Source organism: Miniopterus natalensis, chromosome 12, assembly GCF_054644295.1.
Source record: "Miniopterus natalensis isolate mMinNat1 chromosome 12, mMinNat1.hap1, whole genome shotgun sequence".
Lineage (NCBI taxonomy): Eukaryota > Metazoa > Chordata > Mammalia > Chiroptera > Miniopteridae > Miniopterus > Miniopterus natalensis.
The window spans coordinates 14,605,549-14,626,878 of record NC_142092.1 but is presented as its reverse complement, the minus strand read 5'-3'; the positions used below and the strand labels follow the sequence as shown (position 1 = coordinate 14,626,878).

Genomic DNA, 21,330 nt, shown 5'->3' with positions numbered 1-21,330 from the left:
CTAATATGGGTTGCAGTTTTAAAGGAACTTCAATGTACACTTTTATTTCATAATTTATCAGGAACCAAAATTTATGCATGTGCACACACCTTCGTATGTATGAGCCATACTCAGAAAGTGCTGTTTGATTCAAAAAGAGAAAAATCTTTTTCAAAAATAGAAAAACTCCTGGCCCTCACAGCATGAAGCATATTTGATCATGGCTTTTGAGTGGCCACGAGGAAAAGTAATTAAGTCCCCCTTTCTTAATATGTTGGGAGAAGTAGAAAGAGCACTGCTGTTGGATTCAGACGCAACTCAGATTCTAACATCGGTTAAGCCTGCCTGATATAAGTTAAATTTTTCATCTTTCTGAGCCTGTCGCTTCATTTATAACACTGAGATATTAACATCACTTTATTTTAATAATTTTAATATTGTTGTAAGATAATAGTTTATTATAATATTTTTGTAGGGTTGAAATTTAAAGTATAGTACCTAGAAAATTAGACATTTGTATAGTCAGGTTTTGCCTAAATAAAGAAGCTATAACTAACAATCTCTGGTTTTCAACAGGAAACGTCAGTTTCTTTTTCGGGACTCTCCCTGCGGTCGGTGGCTCTGCTGAGTGGGTTTGAGCTTACCTGGCCAGTGCCAGCCTGGGGTCAGGTCTGCTCCATGGGCCTCTGTCCCGGCTTGGGGATGAAAGAACAGTGGGCAGGTCAGGCAGGCTCCTGTCACTGGGAACGACAGAAGGCCAGAAGGCTGGAGAAACCGCCTCAGACCTCACCGGCTACCCCTTCTGCCCGGTGACAAGCCGCGCGGGCAGCTCAGAGTGACAGTGGCAGGGAGCTGTGTTCTGGCCGCAGGGAATTCAGGTGCAGGACAAGAAAGAAGGAACAGCTATGACTGGTGACCGGCAAGCCCACAACTCAATGAATGGTGGTCATCATAATTAGCTGTCGTGTGGCACTGTGAGGGCCTGGCTCTGACAACTTCCCGAGGCCCTCTGGAGGAGGCAATCAATGAAGAGGGCATGACCGCTGGTGGCCCTCCCACCGGAGCCCGGCAGCCTCAGGCTTCACACCCCTCCCTGTCCTTGGTCCTTCACATGTACCTTCAGCCCACCGTTCCCATAGCCGGGGCCACTTCACTGAGGCGACCTTTAGAGAGCAGTGTGTCGTGGGGATCGTCTGGGAAGCTGCATGCCTGAGCCAGCTTAAGGCCTCTCGACACACTCTCAGATTCCGGCGCCTGGAAAGCCTTGCACACGTACGTAAGTTCCTTCCTTAAACCTGTCACCTCCCGATCGGGAGTGGCCTGCCTGTTTCTACCTTCTCTCCTTGCCCTCCGTACGGGGGGGCGTTTCAGATTTCCCTGGGGGAACTACCCACGTGAAAACCAATAAGGCCTCATGGCAAATTACAGAAATAGTTTCCCAATTGCCTCCCAAAGATCAAGGCACCAGATGCAGCTTTTATCAGATGATTTGAGCTCCTGTTTTAAGGTACTCTGCTGACTCACTCAAACAGGCCCGAGTAACTGAAGGAAGCAGCGTTACACTACTCGGTATTTCCACAAGCACTCTTTAAAGCGTAAGATGCAGCCCAGCTGCGGTGGCTCAGCGGTGGCACATCGATCTATGATCCATCCCTGGCCAGGGCACATGCCCGGGTTTCAGGCTCGATTCCCCAGGAGGGGCTTACAGGAGGCAGCCGATCAATGACTCTCATCATTGATGTTTCTCTCCCTTCCCCTCTCTCTGAAATCAATAAAGTATGTTAAAAAATAAATAAAATGTATACATATTTTATTTTTACATTGTATCTGTAATAGAATGTACATAAATACCTATTTATGAGAACAATATATACTCTTGACTTCACTTGCTCTTTATGAGCCATAACTACCCTGTTGAAGCAGGCAAAATAATACTTCCTAAAATACAATTAAGATCTTCGTGAATTTGGAGTCAGAATCCTTTGTTAGTCCGTTTGCCATCCCCTCCTCCCTGTTCAGGGGCTACCCACACCATTTTATAGTTTCCTGTCCCACCTTCTGAATGAATTTAACTTCTATCCCTTCTATCAAAAGTTTACTTCCAGTTAAAATATGGTTGTCATTGGTTTTGATAACCTTCTGGAAAGTACCTTTCTACCAAGTCTAGTCGTCTCTTTAAGGCTACTTTAGGTCTCACTTTTTTTCTTATTTCGAATTGTTTGCTCTGTCCAGATACCCAGGTTTCTTAGATTTCCCTCCCCCTCATCTTTTCAGGAGCTCTACACTGCCTTACTCCTAAGAGGTCTATGGCCGCTTGGTTTTTCTACCCGCCTGCATAAATAAACCAAGAGCAAGGAATCTTAGCTGCCATTTTAGAATTCAGCCTACCACATCAGTTTAAAAAGAAATATTTATAGAATAGAGATAATGTAGCCTAATGTGTGCTTCAACCACAGAAGCACAGATTTATTGTTTTGCAATTGGAAAGTATCTGGAAGGCCATCCAGACCACCCCTCTCCCCACAACCAATGCAGCAGCTTTGCTGCAGATCAAAGGCCATCCAGTCTCTGCTGTAACATTCGCACTGATGAAGAGGGCATTTAAATTTTAAAGCTCTGTAACTAACATTAAAAATGCTTTTAAATCTTTATTTCTGTAACTTCTTATTTAATTATTCCCTCTGGAAAAATTTTGAATCAAAACATAATCTTTTCAGATATAAGGCTTTTAAACTTAAAATTCAACCACCATTCTTCCCCCTAAAAGAGATCATTTAAGTATTCGTTTCTCCAGGCTGAATATTCTAGTTCTCATGCGATGTCATTTCCACATCTTTCATCATCCTGGTCACCATCTGTAAATTTACTTTCAGCTGTGTACAAAAACCTCTTAAAACGTTGTTCTTACCCTTTGATCTAGTAATATTATATCAGGAGTATTAATTCAGAATGTAAAGCAGAGTAGCTTGACATTAGGAAATCTATAACTGTGATATACAATATAAACAGGCTAAAGACAAGAAATAACAATTTTTTCAATAACTACAAAAATATATTTGATAAGTTTTTGCCCTTTTAATAAATATAGAGGAAATAGAATAAGACAATTCATCTTTATGTTAAAGAGTACCTTTTCCTAAAACAAAATCAATTCAATGATAAAATTTCATTTTCGTTTTTTTAAAAAGCATTTTTTTGAACAAGGAACACACATCCCACCATTGACTTAAAAAAACTATTTTAGAGAGAGAGAAGAAGGGGAGGAGAGAGAGAGAGAGAACGAGAGAGAAAGGGGAACATGGATTTGTTGTTCCACTTACTTATGCATTTATCGGTTGATTCTTATATGTACCCTGACTGGCAATTGAACCTGAAACCTTGGTGTGTCAGGATGCTGCTCTAGCCAAGTCAGCTACCTGACCAGGGCCCCACCATTCACTTTTTGTTCTTTTTAATTCATCATTATTGTTGAAAGTATTACAGATGTCCCCTTTTTTCCCCTTTCACCCCTCTACCTGGCATCTACCCCCCGCCGCAGGCCTTCACCACACTATTGTCTGTGTCCATGGGTTATATCCACTTTTATAAAGTATATGATTTTAAATCAAGGACAAAAGAAGCATGCTATTATTCTATAGTGTTACTTGGAGAATTCTAGGAAATTCAGTAAGAATAAAAACCAATATTATCAAGTTAAGTATTAGAAAATTTAAAAATAATTATTTTTGAAATAATTTATAATATATCTGAAAAATTTTTTAAATGCTAAAATTTTGAAATAACAAGAAATAAACCCATGAATGCAACATAATTATACCCAAAAATTATACTTGGCACTTTGTTAGAACCAGGAGGTAAACAAATGAAAAAATAAATGTTTTATTCAGAGTAGCAAAAAACAAAAACAAGAAAGAAAAGGAAAAGAAAGAGATATGTAAAAGCCAGTTTAAGAAAAAGACAAAATAAAGGAAGCTTAAGAGAGACAGAATTTAACCTTGCAAACATGTCTAGTCTAGTTAATTTATAGAGTTCATGAAATACAATTAAAAACTCATCAAAAGTTTTGTGTATGTACGTGGAACTTAGCCAAATGATTGTGAAATTTATTTTGAAAAATAAACAAATGATAATACCAAGTTGTATACTGAAACAGCATCAACAGTATGTAAGGGGAAAGGCGAGGAGAGCTTAGCAGATAGTGGGATGTGTGACACAGAAGCAGTAGTTAAAACTCCGTGGCTAAAACTACTGTCCAAATGGGTACATTATTCGGGATTGGAAGAGAGAGAGAAATTGGTCCAAACATATGTAAGAGTGTTCTCTATTATAATTGCACTGTTAAAAACAAGTAGAAAATAATTTTTTTAAATATAGAGCTGAGATTATTGGTTAGTAATATGAAAAAGAACAATTCGATCCATACCCTTTTCTGAAAATCAACATAATCTTCCTATGGAGTAAATAAATAAGAAGCATAACGACTCGAGCCCTACTGAAATCAAAAGAATAAAATGTGCTACTATCTCTCAGGTCTCTGGAAAGATGATCATTTTCTCTGTATTACAACAGAATAAATTGCAAAAAAATTAAAATAAAATAATTGGAGAGAAAAAAAAGGTACCTACAAGAAGATGTCCTGGTAACATTAACTGTGGAAAACAAAATATTAAAAATAAAATACATGTGTAAGAACAGTATATTATTAAGTAAATTACTTTATTGTAATGTGTTAGAACAGTATGCAGGTATTTGTCAACTACGACAATTAAAGCTAGGTGAAATCATTGGGAACCTTTATAATATAATGTTAAATGAAAAAATTAGACAGAATTGTACGGCTTTTGAAAGCCATGTGTTATTGGTAAGTTTGAGAGGTAATACCTTAAATCATCTGATTGATATTGTGTGTGAGTTTTCTCTAGGAATTAGACAAATGGTTTAGTCTTTCTGAGTTCCAATGTCTTGTTAATAAAATAGGGTTACTTTCGATCATTGTAAAGATTCCATGAGCTAGCATAATTAAAGTGATTTGGCTTGTAATCATTGCTCAACAAACCAGTTATAATTAGGGAAGAGGGAAGACTTAGTATTTACCTTTCAAAGAGTTCCTTTAAGTTGTGAAACTACTACTTTTGCACTACCTCAAAAAATTGTGTTAACCACAATCATCCAAATATCATGTAAGCAAATTAATGCTGGGAGATCTTAAATCCCTCACTTTGTACCTTGTCTTCTCCTCCCATTGCTTCAAACTTCCTAGCAATCAACCCAAAGAAATAAAAGCAATCAACCGCAAAATAAAATTCACAATGTTCTTATGATTGGGCAAAGGGTTAAAAACTATCCCTTTCTGGGTGAGGGTCTAATCCTAGTTGTTTCCTTGGAAATGCATAAAGATGGTATGTGTCTACCATGATATTAGGCAACATTGATTATAACCAAAAAAAAATGCCTCTGAAAGACAGGTTGATCTAACCTGGAAGAACTATAAATCCCTGATGTGCTGCCAATCTTTGGGTTTCTCTGCGTGTGGTGACTCTGGTCTGACCCCTGTGGGGACTCTGGAAGCTACGCCTCTGGAGATGTCACAAGAGATCCTGGCTCCTGGCATGAGGCTTTTAAACCAAGGCAGCTGTCCAACGTAGATTTTATTTTCTTGTAAATGAGTCTATGGGGACTCCAGCTGGGGTTTAGTCCTACACCTTCTGATTAGACTGATGTCAAGGGTGTCCTATGGGAGTCTGGTGAGTCTGAATGTCTAGTTAAATCTCAGACAATCCCTGGTGGGTGTTGCAGTAAGAAAAAGAAGAATCACATCTATCCTTGAAATTGAGATAAAATGTTTTCTCTAAGTTAAAAAAAAAAAAAAAAAAGCTGTCTTGTTACCTTATGGATGACTACATGTTTTGAAGCATATAGGCAGAGGCTAATTTATAGGGACGGGGCAGCAGAGGCAAGATTAAGAACGTTCTTGAGGGGAAACGCTTGTGGGGAGTCTCTAGGAACAAGTTATTGACAACTTTGATGGGCTTCTGAGACATTCAGTCCATCCCACTTCTGAACCCCTGAGGGCGTCACACAGGACTATGCTGGAGGCCGCCGCAGAGCTGGAGTGCCCTAGGGAAGCTTTCTGACAGCAAAAGCATCACCTGTTCATGGGTGGCTTTCTGGAAACAGCCTTAGATGGACTGTGCTCACTTTTATCCAGTTTTGCATAAAAGACCAGCATACGTGAGTCCAATTTCTTTCAAGGGAAAGCAGGACTGAGACTCAGTGGGCGACTGAACTACAAAAACAGTCAGTGGGTGGTATCCTTTGGCACATGAATAATTAATACATAATAATCATGACAGTAATTTCTACTCTTGTTATATAGTTCTCTCAGCCTCGCTACCCTGGAGAGAGCACTTGACCTGGGACTTTAAAAAAGGGCAAGATTTCCAAAGCTTAATTTGCAAGGGAGCAGCAATATCCAGGACAAGTTTGTGTGTCTAGAGCATAGTGTGGGTGTAGTGTGGGAAGAGTAGCGGGAGAAGAGGCTAGAATGAAAGCTGAGCAAAATAATTTCCATACGCAATGGACAGCTATCAAAAGTATTTTTGCGAAGGAACAACATCATCCAAACCAGACTGCGTTACCTACCCTTAAAACAATGTGAATGAATGGAGAACAGAGAGGGAGGGGATTTATTACAGCCTATTTTTCAGGAGCCCAATAGAAGCCATTCCATGGGGCTTATATTGAGCATGCTGTACATTTAAAATATTATGTTGAGATTATCAGTCAAGTTTCCCTAATCCTTCCTTTGGATCCAACTGAGACCTATGAGATTTAGCATCAAATTGCCTGAGTTTGAAACCTGTCGTCACCACTCACAAACTGTGTAACCTCAAGCAAGTTATTTAAGCAGCCTGAGTGAGCCTTGGTGAGCAGCTCAGATGCCAGAGGCAGTAAGGATACATATGCTATCAGGTTATGAGGACACAGTGAGTTAATACTTATAAAGGCCTAACAAGATGTCTGGCATTTAGTAAGTATTTGATAAATACAGGGTGGGGCCAAAGTAGGTTTATTGTTGTGAGTATGCGAAACACAGAGTTTATTCCTGTATTACTATTTATTAATTATTGTATCATTTTCCATGCGAACAACTATAAACCTGCTTTTGCCCCACCCCATAGTAACTATTGTTAAATAAGAGATTTATGTCAAGTGAGTTCCATTTTAATCACTTTGGCCCAGTTTATGGCTTTTTTTCCATCATTGCGTCTTTGGAGCATATTAAATACCTCTTCCACATTTGTGTTTTGTCGAGTCTTAGTGGCATGCCCCTATAGAGCTCTCCCAAGTTAGCCCTAATTAATTAACAACAACAATTTGGGCACAATTTTCCCACCAGATATGAGTTCCATTTGTAGGTACTATATTCCTCTATCTTACCCCCAAATATACCATAAAACTCTGTGTTAATGCTTTGCAAGTTAAAAATACAGAAGATTTCTGTATTATTTAGACATCAGAAACTAAAATTCATTTCTAGGGTATAACTTGTTCTCATGACCCCTCAATGGTGTCTGGAGATCAGTGCTTTCTCTAAGACTTCCCAAATTTCTTACTACTCTGTTTAAGGATTTTGATAGAGATCAGTTAAAATCCACCACTCTGCACTTCTCTTGTCCATAGTCCTCAGAACAGAGCTACATTTATATTCTATTCAATACTATCACTCAGAAATATGTAGTAATTGTTTCTGTTCTAAATATAGAAGCAACTGTGGAAATCTTGAAAGGATTAATTTAAAATAGATGTGCTAAGAGGGTTAATTCCAGCAGGCCTGAGATTGGTCTGAGCTCTTTTTCTGACATACATGCATGGTAATGACATCTGGTCAAGGCATGAAATGCAATTCTTACTAGTGTTGCTTTGGAGCTAGTTTGGGGGCAGTGTGTATGAGCCCATCAGCCTTCTTTATTATTTAGAACAAGGTCGATGGTTTGCACCCAGTTCCTATGGGACTCCCAGAAGACTCTGACATTGGGACTGATCACAGAGCAATAATTTACCTACATACCCAGCAGGGGTGTGAGTCCCACTTGGGGCTCCATCTTGGGCCTGCTGGGTCTGAGGTGTTCCAGGCACAGGTAACTTGTTCCTGATGTCAGGGGGAAGGCACATCTGATACGGCCCTGCAGATGGAGGACAACCAGAGCCTACTCCAGGCCTCTCCAAACCCTTTACTCTGAAGCCACCTCTGGCTGCAATGAATATCCTTACTGCTATTCTGATACAATATGCTGTTGCTATTGTGTGCCCTTTACAGGCAATAAACTGTAGATTCAGACGTACTATTATTTTGGGTCTTATGAGGCCATCATTTGCACAATAGGCAAAATAAATTGTCACACCATGTTTTAGTTACAGATTTTTATATGTTTAATTATATTCTTGAAGTAATTCCATTTTCATGACTTCTCGGTTAATCAGCTATGAGATCTACCTATAGGAATTAAGCATAATACAAGATAGAAAATAAGATCTAATGACATTGATTCAACCCTCATCTATTGCAGCCCATTGCAATGGTGAATTTGGAAGCAAGTGATCTCCCTTATATGTAAACTGTCAAATTAAGATTGATCAGCATAGGTGGTCTAGGAAATCCTTGCAGGGAGAGTGGTCCATGGCCATAAAAAGGAGTTAACAAAAGGTAAGGGCACAATTCTCCAGCATAAGAGTGGCATGCACAGTGTTAGGTTCAAGTTCTGGGGCCATTATTGATACTTTTTATATGGCCCTAGAATGAACTGCACGATTCTGAGAATTTTTGATACAACCAAGGAGAGGGGCTTGTATATTTTGCTCAACCTCAAAATAAACATTCAGTTAGCAATTTCAATTTTAGTATTAGAAATTATGAGCATTATTTTATCTTAATTTCTTGTTTTACTTATTTACTATGTTTTCCCACTGGAATGGGAGCTCTTTGACAACAGAAAACATGGGTATCATGCTCACCAGTGTTTCCCTAGTGCCTAGAATAAAGCTTAACACATCATAAATGATTTTTTAAAAAAATAAAAAACACTTTATTTACTGTGTCAGCTATAGGCATTGTTGAAGTATTTTGTATACATTAATTCACGAAACACATGCCATGCCTATATGAAGTATTATGTTCTCTAATCTCATTTTAGAGATGAGGAAAGCAAGGCACAGAGGGGTTAAGTAAATTGCTCAAGGCCACACAGCTAATAAATGACAAAGCCTTTTGAGCTTAAATAGTCTGACTCCAGAATCTAGGCCCTTGGGAACTCCCAAAGAGAGAATAGCTAAATTTCCAGATCATCTCAGAAAACCACTTGTTCATCATTGCTAAATAATTCAGCGTTTTAATGAAGATTTTATTGTCACCTCTAATCTAAGCTATTCTTCTTAAGCTATTAGATTTCCAAATATCAAGGCCTAGATTCTAACAAGGCAAGCAAACTCCTCTCACAGAGAAACCAGGCCAAGAATCCCTCAAAACTTCAGATGTTTTATGGCAATTCCAATGTCACCTCTGAGAGGAATTTATTTGTGTCACACAAACAGAAGCAGGTGGCCCGATGCAGGTGTTGTCATGTTTGTGGAGCTTTAATGAGGATGTGAGCGTTTGCTGAAAAAGAAAATAACAGAAATGAGGTGTTTCTTTCCCTGCACCTCCAGCTTATCTGAGGAAATAAAAGAGACACATTACAGTACTACACAGGATGGGAAAAGACAATACATTATTTCTTCTAAGTTAAAAAAGAACATTTTCCATAATTGCAAGAGCCTTTATTGGTAGAGGAAAGTAGAGATTGGCAATGGGAATCTTAAAACGTAAAGTGCTAATCCTGGGGAGAGGACCAGAACATCCAGAAATGACTTGGATTTGTTTTTCACTCTATTGGACAGTTTATCCTGTACAGAGAGAAGAGCATGTCTCTGTAATTTATTTTTCCAGTTTAATTCAATTTTAAGTTTAAAATATAACTATTAAAAAACTACCAATCATCCTTAACTATACTCTACAGTGTAGGTCATCCCAGTCCTATAACTGATTTTCTGCTTCTGAAACTCTTGTACCGAAAGGCAAATTTATATGGGGTTGAGAAAGGACTGAGCATATCCACATCACAAATAAGAATCTTTAGGAACAAAGTAAAGATGGTTCCACCCACTTTTTGGTGACTTTTCTTTTTAGATTTTTTTCCTTAAATTTATTGGGGAGACACTGGTTAACAAAATTATACAGGTTTCAGGTGCCCAATTCTACAACACGTCTTCTGTACACTGTACTGTGTGTTCACCACCCCAAGTCGAGTCTCTGTCCATCACCATTTATCCCCCTCACACCCTCCTCACCTCCCCCCACTTCCTCCCCTTGGCAGTCACCAGAATGTTGTCTGTGTCCATGAGTTCTTTCTCTTTTTTTTCTTTTTTGCTCAATCCCTCTACTCCCCACCCAGCCATACCCCCACCCTGCCAGCTGCCAGCCTGCTCTCTATGTATGAGCCTTCTCTGTTTCATTTGTTGGTTCATTTTGTTCATTAGATTCCATATATGTGTGAAATCATATGGCACTTGTCTTTCTCTGACTGGCTTATTTCACTCAGCATAATGTTTTTACTGCGTAATACCACTTGTCATTGATATTCTGGGAAAGATAAGGAAAGGAGACTCCAAATAAATATGATTCTGTGAATTTATGTTTTGAACTCTTTGTACTGCTCCAAAATACAAAATAAAAGATAAAACACTTAATTTTTAATATATTTTATTGATTTTAAAGAGAGAAAAAGAGAGAGGGAGAGAGAGAGAAACATCGATGTGAGAACAAAACATTGATCGGCTACCTCCTGCATACACTCTAATCGGAGATCGAACCCGCAACCTGGGTATGTGCCCTGGCCGGGAATCGAACCAGTGACCTTTCAGTGCACAAGACAATGCTCAATCAACTGAGCCACACCAGCTAGAGCAAGATAAAATACTTAAAATTAAAGACTGACTTAGACCCCCAAAATAAGATGAATAGTACTTTGCACAAGAAATAGAATAGAAACTCATAATGTTGAGCAAGGCTACTACAGTTACTATTTAGTTTCCTTCTTTGTGCTATAATTCGTAAGGTATTCTTTTTTGCTTGTTTTTGGATTTTTATAAAAGGAAAATGACATTCAGAGAATAAAATACAGCAATTAGTGAATACACCGGAGGTATGTGTATTGACATGGTTAAATCTCACTAATATGAGATTGTGAAAACAGTAAGGTGAAGTACATTACTATTTATGGAAATACTTAACACAGTGTCATCCACTGTTTGTGGTCACATACGTATTAATTAAAAAGTAAAATACTTGGATTGGATATTCACAAAATTCATGATGGCAGTTGGATAGAAGGAAATAAAGAAGGAAAAAGGAAAGGTAATATGATTGATAAGGGAGACTTAATCTATCTGTAGTTACTTATTTTTAAAAGATGACCTGAAACCAATATTGCCTATAATGTACTCATCTTGGGCAGTGAGGACTTGGTGTTTGTTGCAGTGTCCTTTATATAGTTCTTTGTTATTTTGTCAATCTGAAACAAAGAAATCAAAATGCAGTTTGCCTATCCAGCTCCTTGACAATTACAGAAGCTGTGTGTTCAGGACAAAATCAGGAGGAACATGGTCTATCATTCCGTGATTAAGCAATTTAGATCAACCTTTTCTATTCCAGAACTTTGTGAACTAAAGTCTCCTAGTGATAAGTGCAGTAAACATATGATTGGCTGTTAATAGATCAGCCTCCTAGAGGGCGCGTCCCCCCATGAAGACAAATCTGCTACCATCAGGCCAAGGTACCAGCAATAATAGCAACATTCCGATTTGTCAAGCACCTGCCACGTCAACTCTTGTTGGCTGTTTAATGTGCCGGGAAGGGTTAGTTGCTTTCCCATCCGTTGTGTCACATGGCCCCCTCAGAGCTGCACAGCATAACACAGCAGAAGAAATATGAGCTTTAGAATAAGCAAACCTGAGTCTGAAACTACTCCATCCCTTACATTCCTTGTGACCTTGGAGCTGCAAAATATCTTGGAGCCAATTTTCTCATAGGCAAATAAAGAGAACTGGCCTGCCTTACACGTAATGGTAAGGGTCAAATGAGAATATGTCCTTAAAGAGCCTAGCAGGAAAGACCTCAGGAAATGTTACCTCTACCCTTTTATGAGGGACCAAAGTTCTGAGGGGTTCAATGATGTGACTTTGGTCACATAGAAATGATAGAATCAAGGAGGCATAGCAGTTAAGAGCATGAACCCTAGAGCAGTTTGCCCAGGTTTGAATCCTGGCTCTGCCACTTACCAGCTGTGCAATTTTAGGCATTTTGTTTAATCTCCCTATGCCTCAGTTTTCTCATACGCAAAATGAGAACAGGACCCTGGTCAGTGTGGCTCAGTGGCTGAAGAGTCGACCCATGCACTGAAGGGTCGAGAGTTCGATTCCTGGTCAAGGGCACATACCTATGTTGCAGGTTTGATCCCCAGCCCTGGTTGGGGCACTCGTGGGAGCAACCAATCAATGGGTCTCTCTCATATTGATGTTTCTCTCTCTCTCTCTCTCTCTCTCCCTCTCTCCCTTCCACTCTATCTAAAATCAATGGAAAAATATCCTTGGGTGAGGATTGACAATAAATAATAAAATAATAAAATAAAATAAAATAATAAAATAAAATAAAATAAAGCGAGAACAGGAAAGGTAACTATTTCATAGGCTCGTTATGAAGATTACATAAAGAAGCACTTCAAACACAACCTGGCCCATAGTAAGCACCATGTAATTTAATAATCGGTAACAAGTAGGCCACTAACAATATACGGAAATTCATATTCAATGGCAGGGAGTGTAGGGCTGCCCCCCCCACTGCACGCCAGCTGCTCACCCAGCAGGGGTGGAGGTATGTACCCTGCGGTTTAGCACCTGTTATTGTTAAGTTTCAGGGGGAGAGTGTGCATGAAAGAAAGAGAAATAAAGGTAAGGTTTGTCATCAGCATTATTCATTCCTACCTTCCCATGCACATGGGATGCTCTTTTTCCCCCTTTCATATTTTTTTTTCAGAAGTTTCAACTAAGTCAATCAGCAAGTTCATGGGAGCTAAATTTTAAGATTTAACAACAATAAGCTCAGATGTTTGCACTGGAATCTCTGTTCGTCCATGAGGTGTCCTTTTCTGTTTTACCAGCAGCACTGAGGACGAGCTGGCACCGATCCCCCATTACCCTCCTTCCGAAGGGCATGCAGAGCCCTCTTAATTGCTTCACACTACAGCACTCTGCTATTTAGAACCAGTCTGTTTCTTTCCATTGTAACAGCATGGAAATAAATAAGCGATTTTCATACATTAGGAAACATAAGCATGCCAGAGTCTAATTCATACTTATGTGATTAATAAACCAGAGCACTTAGATGAAATACAGCACACCAGCAAACACTGCTCCATTAGAGAGTCGTTTGGGTGTGAGTTATCACCCACAGTTGTCTCACGGCTGCGCCCAGTAAACAGCCCCAGTGCGAAAACTCATGGACCGACTTTAGGGTGAAGGTTCTCTCTTAGGCTGAAAGATGAAGGGTCAGAAACAGAGCCAACTTTCCCACTTTGGTAAGTGGCACTGGCTCTGCTGAGCTATGAGCAGGCTCTGTGACTCAGAGCAAACACATTTTCTGTGCCTTGTTTATTGATGGACAGGAAAGCTAGCCTGAAAATGAAATTGATTTTATTCACTTAGGATTTTATACTCCATTGCACAACCACAACCCAGCAAATTTTTCATTAAGAGAGATAATTACTTTAATGAAGATTAAATATAATTTAAAATTCACATTTATCTTTATCTACCTAATGCAGGTCAAAATTAACCCAAAATGGTTAGGGAAGTGGGAAGAAATGGGCTTCTCCAAAAAGTCTCCACCTGTTTATGCGGAGATGGATCCGATCGTCAGCTCCTGCCTTTCTTCCTCTCTTTTCTCATTTGGCCCATTAGTGTCCTCCACATCAAGGCCAAATCGGACCTTCTGCTTTCTAATAATCTTAATTTGGGGACGTTTGGCAGAGACAGCAGGACAGCAGCAATTAATATTTGGGATGCTCAATGGTCTATGAAAGGCTATATCCATGATGGGCATATGGGGAAAAACATTAAGATCAAAGAAGCGGCAGGTTGGTTTTAGAAATGTTCCCCCTCCTTGAGACAGGGTGTTTCTATCCTGCCTGGCAAAGATCGAAAGCCAAAAATGACATCAAGCTGATCGGCACTGCTCATTATTTCATGTGGTGTTAGAATTCTTCCTCATTAATGCCATTTGTTGTGGAAAGAGCCAAGGACACAGAAAAATAAGAGTTCAACTCCTAGCTTCTCCTCTTATCAAATGCATGACCTTAAAAATGTTTCTGAACTTCTCTGAGCCTGGGCTCTTCATTTGTGAGACAGGACTAATAATTGTGCCCATCTCTACGTCAGAGGTTGAGAGCACCTGGCACGGAGCGGGTACTAACAGCTCCGAAATGCTGTACTGATGGGCCAATTATCCCTAGGCGACAGCAACACTTGATTCTGCAGAAGTGACCAGTGCGTTTTACCCCAGGCTCTTGCAGAAGGAGGGAGCACAGGCTTGTCAGACCCTCGGACACAGATAGCCACAGCCCTGAGGGTTCCCACGTTCATTTTCCAGGGAGGAAAGCGGCCTGGTTTAGTGAGAAGATGCAACTGGCTCCCAGATGTAATATTGCAAATAAGAGCTCTCGCTCTCATTTACTGAATACCAGTGGGACGGGACACATTATACACAGTATCTTCCTGAATTAGTGTGACTATATAATTTATCATCCGAATCAGGACACTTTCGGAGTGAAAGGGAACACTCTACATAATCACAGCAAAACTAGTGTAAACCTGGCTGGTCCTGGGCAAACTGGATGTACGGTCACGCAACCACTCTGTGAGATTAAAATATGCCCTATTTACAGAGGGAACTACGTTCAGAGAGGTTCAAAGTAACAGCCTGGCTGGTGTGCGCAGTTGTTAGAGAATCAGTCCATCCACAGAAGGGTTGCAGGTTCGATTCCCGACAGGGGCATGTCTCTGGTTTGCAGGTCCCATCTCTTTCCCAGGTCAGGGTGCATGTGGGAGGAACCAATAGATGAGTCTCTCACATTCATGCTTCTCTCTCTCTTCCCCCTTCCTCCCCCTCTTCTACTCTCTCTAAAAATCAATGGGGAAAATATCCTTGGGTGAAGATTAACAACAACAACAACAAAGTAACAAGCCCAGGGACATACAAACTATCAAGTGACAGACCCAGGGGCAGGAACCTCAGTCTGTTGGATGCTAGAGGCACTTTCCTCTAACTTGCTCCCTCCTTGAAACCCTTTAGTCACTATATCAGCTGCCAAATAACAGCATTAATTTTGTATTGAAAACCTGACTTTATTGAGTAAATACATAACATATTTCAACTCTGGGCCATGACTTCCAACTGCTATCAAGAAAAAGGGTAAAAAAATGAGTAAAGAGAAAGCAAAATGATACTAATAAAAGTAATCATATCCTAATAAGCATCCAGCTCTTTCTGAGTCTCCATGCAGCCTGAACACCAGAGGCCTGAGCTAATTAGTCAAGCATGGAGAATGACAGTCCATCAGGCCAGACATCAACAAACATGTTTCCCTGCGTGCTGGTGTATGTTCTCATGCATCCAGTGAATTCCTTGATCTGGGTCAGTTCATTGTTGATTTTTGGTGATCTGCAATCACAAAAAAATTTAATTCACTTTGTAACATGTCAGGATCTATTCTTTCTCCCAGAGTTTAAAAGGTATAAGAATGCTGAGAGAGGATCAACATTCAGTCCTCTCCGAGGTGTTTCAGTGGGTGAAATAGATGAGCGCCACATACTCTCATCCTTTGGCCCACCTGCCAGTCACTATTGGAGTTTTTTTGTCTCTTTACACATCAGAAGGGGGGCCAGTCCAGCCTCTGTCAAAAGCTAGGGCACTGGCAGAGACAATAGAGTTTATATTCTGGCAGAGAAACAAGAGCTGAAATCGGTCATATATTCCTAGCATCCTCAGTCACAATCCCTAATGAACGACCACTTTCAGAGACCAAGTGTGCTCCTGATCCCAGCAGGAAATGACCTAGTATTTCAATTATCCTGTAAAAGATCCCAGCCTAAGACATAATAAGAAAACCTTAGTCAAAATTCAAGTGTTTCTCTGGTGGTATGTTATCCTACCATATCATCCAAACACTCTGAGCTTCAGATTTCTCAGCTATAAAACACTGCTTTTCAAACTGTGGTGGGCATAAAAATTACCCATCGAGCTGGTGAAAACACATTGCTGGGGCCCACCCTTGGAGATTCTGATGTGTTAATTCTGATGTAGGGCCAGAGAATTTGCATTTCTAATAAGTTTCCAAATCCTGATGATGATGATGATGATGTCCATGGACCACACATTGAGCAAGTAGCTCTAAATTGTATCAATAATGCCAACCTCACAGTTGTGTAAGGATTCGCAGAGATGTGATGCTCCTTAGCAGAGCTGCTGATTCATAATGCCTCAGTCTCCATGTGTTCCTTGAAGAGCATGAACAAAATTCCAAGCATATTAGTAGGAATAAACTTTGGGGACATTTAATCATTTCTAATATGCTGGGTATAAGATTTAATACATTCAATGTGGCTATAAAAACGGGGTCCCAGTCTCAAATTGTGAACTTACCCAAAGACCTCTCAGTTCTCTGTTCTTTAAATCATAAAACACACTTTTGTGCTCACAAAGCCCATTTGTCCCCTTTAAGCTCAGCTGCAGCTCCATGGCACCCAAACCCCATTTAAAATCATCTTGACTACTACTTAAGAAATGAAACATAAATCTTCCCATTAGAACAGTTCTCGGGAAATAGATGAAGTGATATTTACTTAGCTGAGAACAGAATCCCCTGTTACACCAATTGTCAGTCCTGTGATCAGCTGGAGTCCTTCAGCTTGTCCTTGCCTCGTGTAGCTCAGTGATCAGGGCACTCGCCTCCCTCTGCCCCTCCCTCCATCCCAGCTCTCTCTCTTCACGACATTATTTAATCTCTCAGTTGCAGCTTCTTGGGATTAGCTACAGCATCTATTAATAGTTTTACTTCTGTTTACAGTTCCAAGGGGAGGAAAACGGCTCTTTCCTTTTCTCCAATCTTGAAGATATGTCTTATTGCGGCAGAAAGAAGATGCACAGGCCCCGTGAATGACCTATTTCCACAATCATTTCACTGTAAAGATGCTAATGTGCTTCTGTGCCGAACGGATCCATTTAATAGGCAGAACAAGTTGGATATAAACTCTTTAATTGCTTTCAGCACACCGATTATCTTCCTGTGTCACCTATTGTATAATGCAAAAATGTTAACAGAAGCACTTACTGAAGACGTTATTGGGAATTAAAAAACAAAGAACCATCAGTTGTCACTAAATACGCCTTTCATGTTCCCAAATGAAATGCATTTGTGCGCTCAAGAAATCCGAGAGAGATGTGCAGGCCTGCCATTGTCAGACGCAAACATCTTCATTAGACTTTGATCCAGCTGCTGCAAGATCTATAAAAAGAGCTATCAAAGCCGGCAACTCATTATTGGTTATTTCAAGAAAACTTCAAAAAACCATCCCTAAACCTGCACTGATCTTTTCTGACAACTTCTTTGGCCGGGCAGTTTGTTTGCAAAGAGCGGCATTAAAAACCTCTGCCAAGCCGGCCCTCGGAGTGGCACCTCAAAGGGCGCGGCCTGTGGCTGTGAGTGAGGAGCCACGACTACAGAGCAGACCTGTGCTCCTGGACACCCCCAAATCTCCTGCTCTGATCCAACTGCATCTCCTTAAAAGCACATAAATAAAGGTAGGCAAATCCGGGTCTTTACAGACAAAACCAGAAAGATTAATTTGTGCGATGTCTCATAACACCCTTTCTCCGTTGCAGTAAATCTTCTTACGCACGTTGGCAGTCAGCTCGTTTCTAGCGTGTTATTTTCAGCAGACACTCACTGTTTTATAAGAGAAAAGGGACTAGCCAAGGGAGCAAGCAAGAAAAAAGAAAGATGGGGAAGGAGGAAATGAAAAAGGGGAGAGAAAAGCAAGAGTTGGGGTTCTGGGGATAGTGTATAGAGGAGTGTGCAGGAAGCGAACTGCAAATGTCAAAATTACCTGCAATTCTTCCTTTGAGTCCTGTTGAAACAGAAGGCGTTCTGCAAAGATCTCGATGGCGTTCATGCTAATCACACTCCCTCCCCAGCATCTTGACTTGGGCGCCTCTTCAGTCAAGCCCAGGTCTCTAGAGGCTCCTGACGGATGCCAAACAACTCACAGGAAACAACTGCTGGAGACGTCACTGTCACTTAGGAAGGACTCTTTCCCCTCTTGGTCTACACATCTCTCTATTTATGACAAAGAGAAACAAGAATTATGATCACTATTATTCAGCCTCAGTAAACAAGGAGGAAGGAATACATGGACCACTAACCAACGTACTTAAAGATATTGGCTTTGCCTTGAATTTACCCACTATGGTATCTATTTTACAGTCAAAAGTAAATTGAAATGCTCAAAATATGGATGCAATATCATATCCATTATTTGAATTAGGTACAAGAGCTCATTTGGGGATCAATTTATTATATGTATATTGTTATTGAAACTACTACCCAAATATTAATGCTCTTGAGACCCACAATTTATTTTTCCTTGCATATGCCACCCCCACTCCTTCAAAACATGAACTTTTACGTCCTTGCTTTGCCAGCACCTATAATAAATGCAATGACACAAAGAAAAATAGCCTGGCTTCCGGACAAGGATGACTCACTAATTCGTGAGCCTTTCCATTCTTTTTTATTAAAAAAGTAATAAAGTTTTTTAATTTTTTTAAATGCATTTTTTAAAAAGTGACCTTCCTACAGTGCTCCAGCTCTCACCTGCCCTCCCTTGCCTTGCCAGTGGAGTTGGGTTGGTGAGAGCAGCAGAAGTTGAGGCCCACTCTCCCTCCAACCAGAACGGGAGTCTGAGATGGGCCCCTCCTGCCGCCAGATGATCTTCCTAAGATGTGAATCTGATAATGAGGCCCCCCTGTGTAACACCGTTCAGTGATTTCCTATTGCCTTTCAGAGAAAATCACATTCCTGCTGTGTGGCTACGGGCAAGTTATTAAACCTCTCTCTGGCTCAATTTCCTCTTCGATACAATGGTGATAATAATCGTGAGGGAACCGTATGTAAAGCACTTAGCACAGAGCTAATGAATGCTCGATATTAGTATTATGGATGTTATCTCGCCGGCCAAGTTCCTTCTCATTCCCCCCTTTGCTCTGTCTCGCAGCCACACAGGACGAATCTCCCATAACCTTTCTACCCGTATGCCTCGGCCTGGACTTTTCTCTCTGTTTGCAACACTCTCTTCATTGTCCTGGCCCTTGGCTGATTTCGCTCCTATTGATTTATAAGCTGACAGCGTAAGCGCATGTCATCACCATGGCCATCTCTGACCCAAGGCCAGGTTTGCCTCCCCCAATATTCGCGCAGGCCGCATACTCCCTGCACTGAAGCGTGCATCGTATTTACTAGCGCACCTTGCTGAGCAGCCGCAAAGCTTAGATCTGCCTTGCTCACCACTCTACTTCTCAGCAGCAAGCACAGTGTAGTCAGGGTGGATGCAATTATAATGCAATGGAAAAAGAAATCTTAGCAGGTTAAATTGACAAAAGATTTGTCTGTGGTCACACTATAATCAGTGACAGGCTAGCTCCAAGTATTTTCATGACAAGGCCCAGGCTGGTGGACACCCCAGACCCTGGGACATTGCTGGTCTCATGGCTCAGAGAAAGAGAATACAGTAATTGTTCACTGCCTCCTTTAAAGCTTCCATTCCCAAGCGGCAGATCGAATTCCTCCTCACATTTTATTGGCCAAAGCAAGCCACATGGCAAAGCCTGACGCCAATCAAGTGGGAAATCCTTATGCGGAAAGGGCACCCCAGAGAGGGAAACTATAATATTTAGTGAACTATATTAGATATTACAACAGAACTCAATAAATATTAGTTTAATAAAATGTTTCTCACTGCAAATTGACAAACATAAATCCCCACCAATTAAAGTTCTCGCCAGAAACATCTTTGTATTCAGAGATATTTATGTTTAGAAATTTTTTACTTTTAAAATCATCCTTCTTCTGGTCAGAGCCGTTTTCTGCCACAGGCAATGGTTGAATACCTACATAGTCACAGTTTACAAACCACACCAGCCCACCACCTTTGAGTAAAGAATAACAATCAGATTTAAGAACAACAACAACAAAATCTCCATGATTTGACTTCTTACCCTATGCAAAATATTCCCATGGACAAATGAGGTTCTACCTGGCCTCATAGGAACACATGGTAAAAAGAGAACCTTTGAAATCAGTTACTCTGACCTCTCAAATGAGATCTCGAAAAGCCAACTCACTTACCAAGCTCAAACAGCTAAATAAGAGCAGAGCCAGGACTAAAACATAAGTTGCTGGATTTATAGATCTTGCCCTCCAGCATATGTTATCAGTTCTGTTCAATAAACTCATATAAATATTCAAAAAAATAAAAATAAAATAAGATATAAATCAGCAATTTTAAAACAAGCGCTCTTTCATCTAAGGCTTAGCCCTCCCATAAGGAATGTCACCAAATGCAAATGGTTGGAAGATATCGCCATTTAACAGATGCGGAAACTGAGACCCATGGAGGTGACATGACTCTCTCAAAGCTGTCCATGTTATTGGTTCTGATTCGCTTGGTCATACAAAACCTCAAAGAAATCTAAGTTGTTTCAGCATCTAGGACACTACCTGCTCTTCACTAGGTGCTCAAAGAAACATCTGTTGAATTGAACTGAACTGAATTGAGTTCATTAGATTTGAATTGAAATAGTTTAGTTGAATTGAAATGACACAAAATGTAGAGATGCATTTTTTGCCTACTCCATGTTCCCATTTACCCTGGAGTTTTAGACTTGCCAAACCACCGAGTTACACACAACAACTATGACTTTGTTAGTTTGTCCTCTGTAATATGCTTGTTGCCTGCTCCTTCCAAATTTATAACTGGCTTTCATCTTTGAGCAGAAACAAATTAATATCTAGAAATCTTATCATCTCATGACATTTCCAGAACAATAGAGGATCTGGAAAGCAAAATCACCAATGAAAAGGGCCCCTGAAAGGTCATTAGACAAAGTCATTAGACAAAGAACTTTATTCCCTCTGAACTAAGCAG

General features: G+C 40.3%; 1 non-coding gene across 1 annotated transcript; it reads left to right on the top strand.

The window, feature by feature from the left end:
- The first annotated feature begins 18,813 nt into the window (after positions 1 to 18,813).
- On the top strand, positions 18,814 to 18,918 carry LOC148091774 (U6 spliceosomal RNA). Its single transcript, XR_015715485.1, has one exon. It is a non-coding gene; the product is annotated as a U6 spliceosomal RNA (small nuclear RNA).
- The last annotated feature ends 2,412 nt before the right edge of the window (positions 18,919 to 21,330 follow it).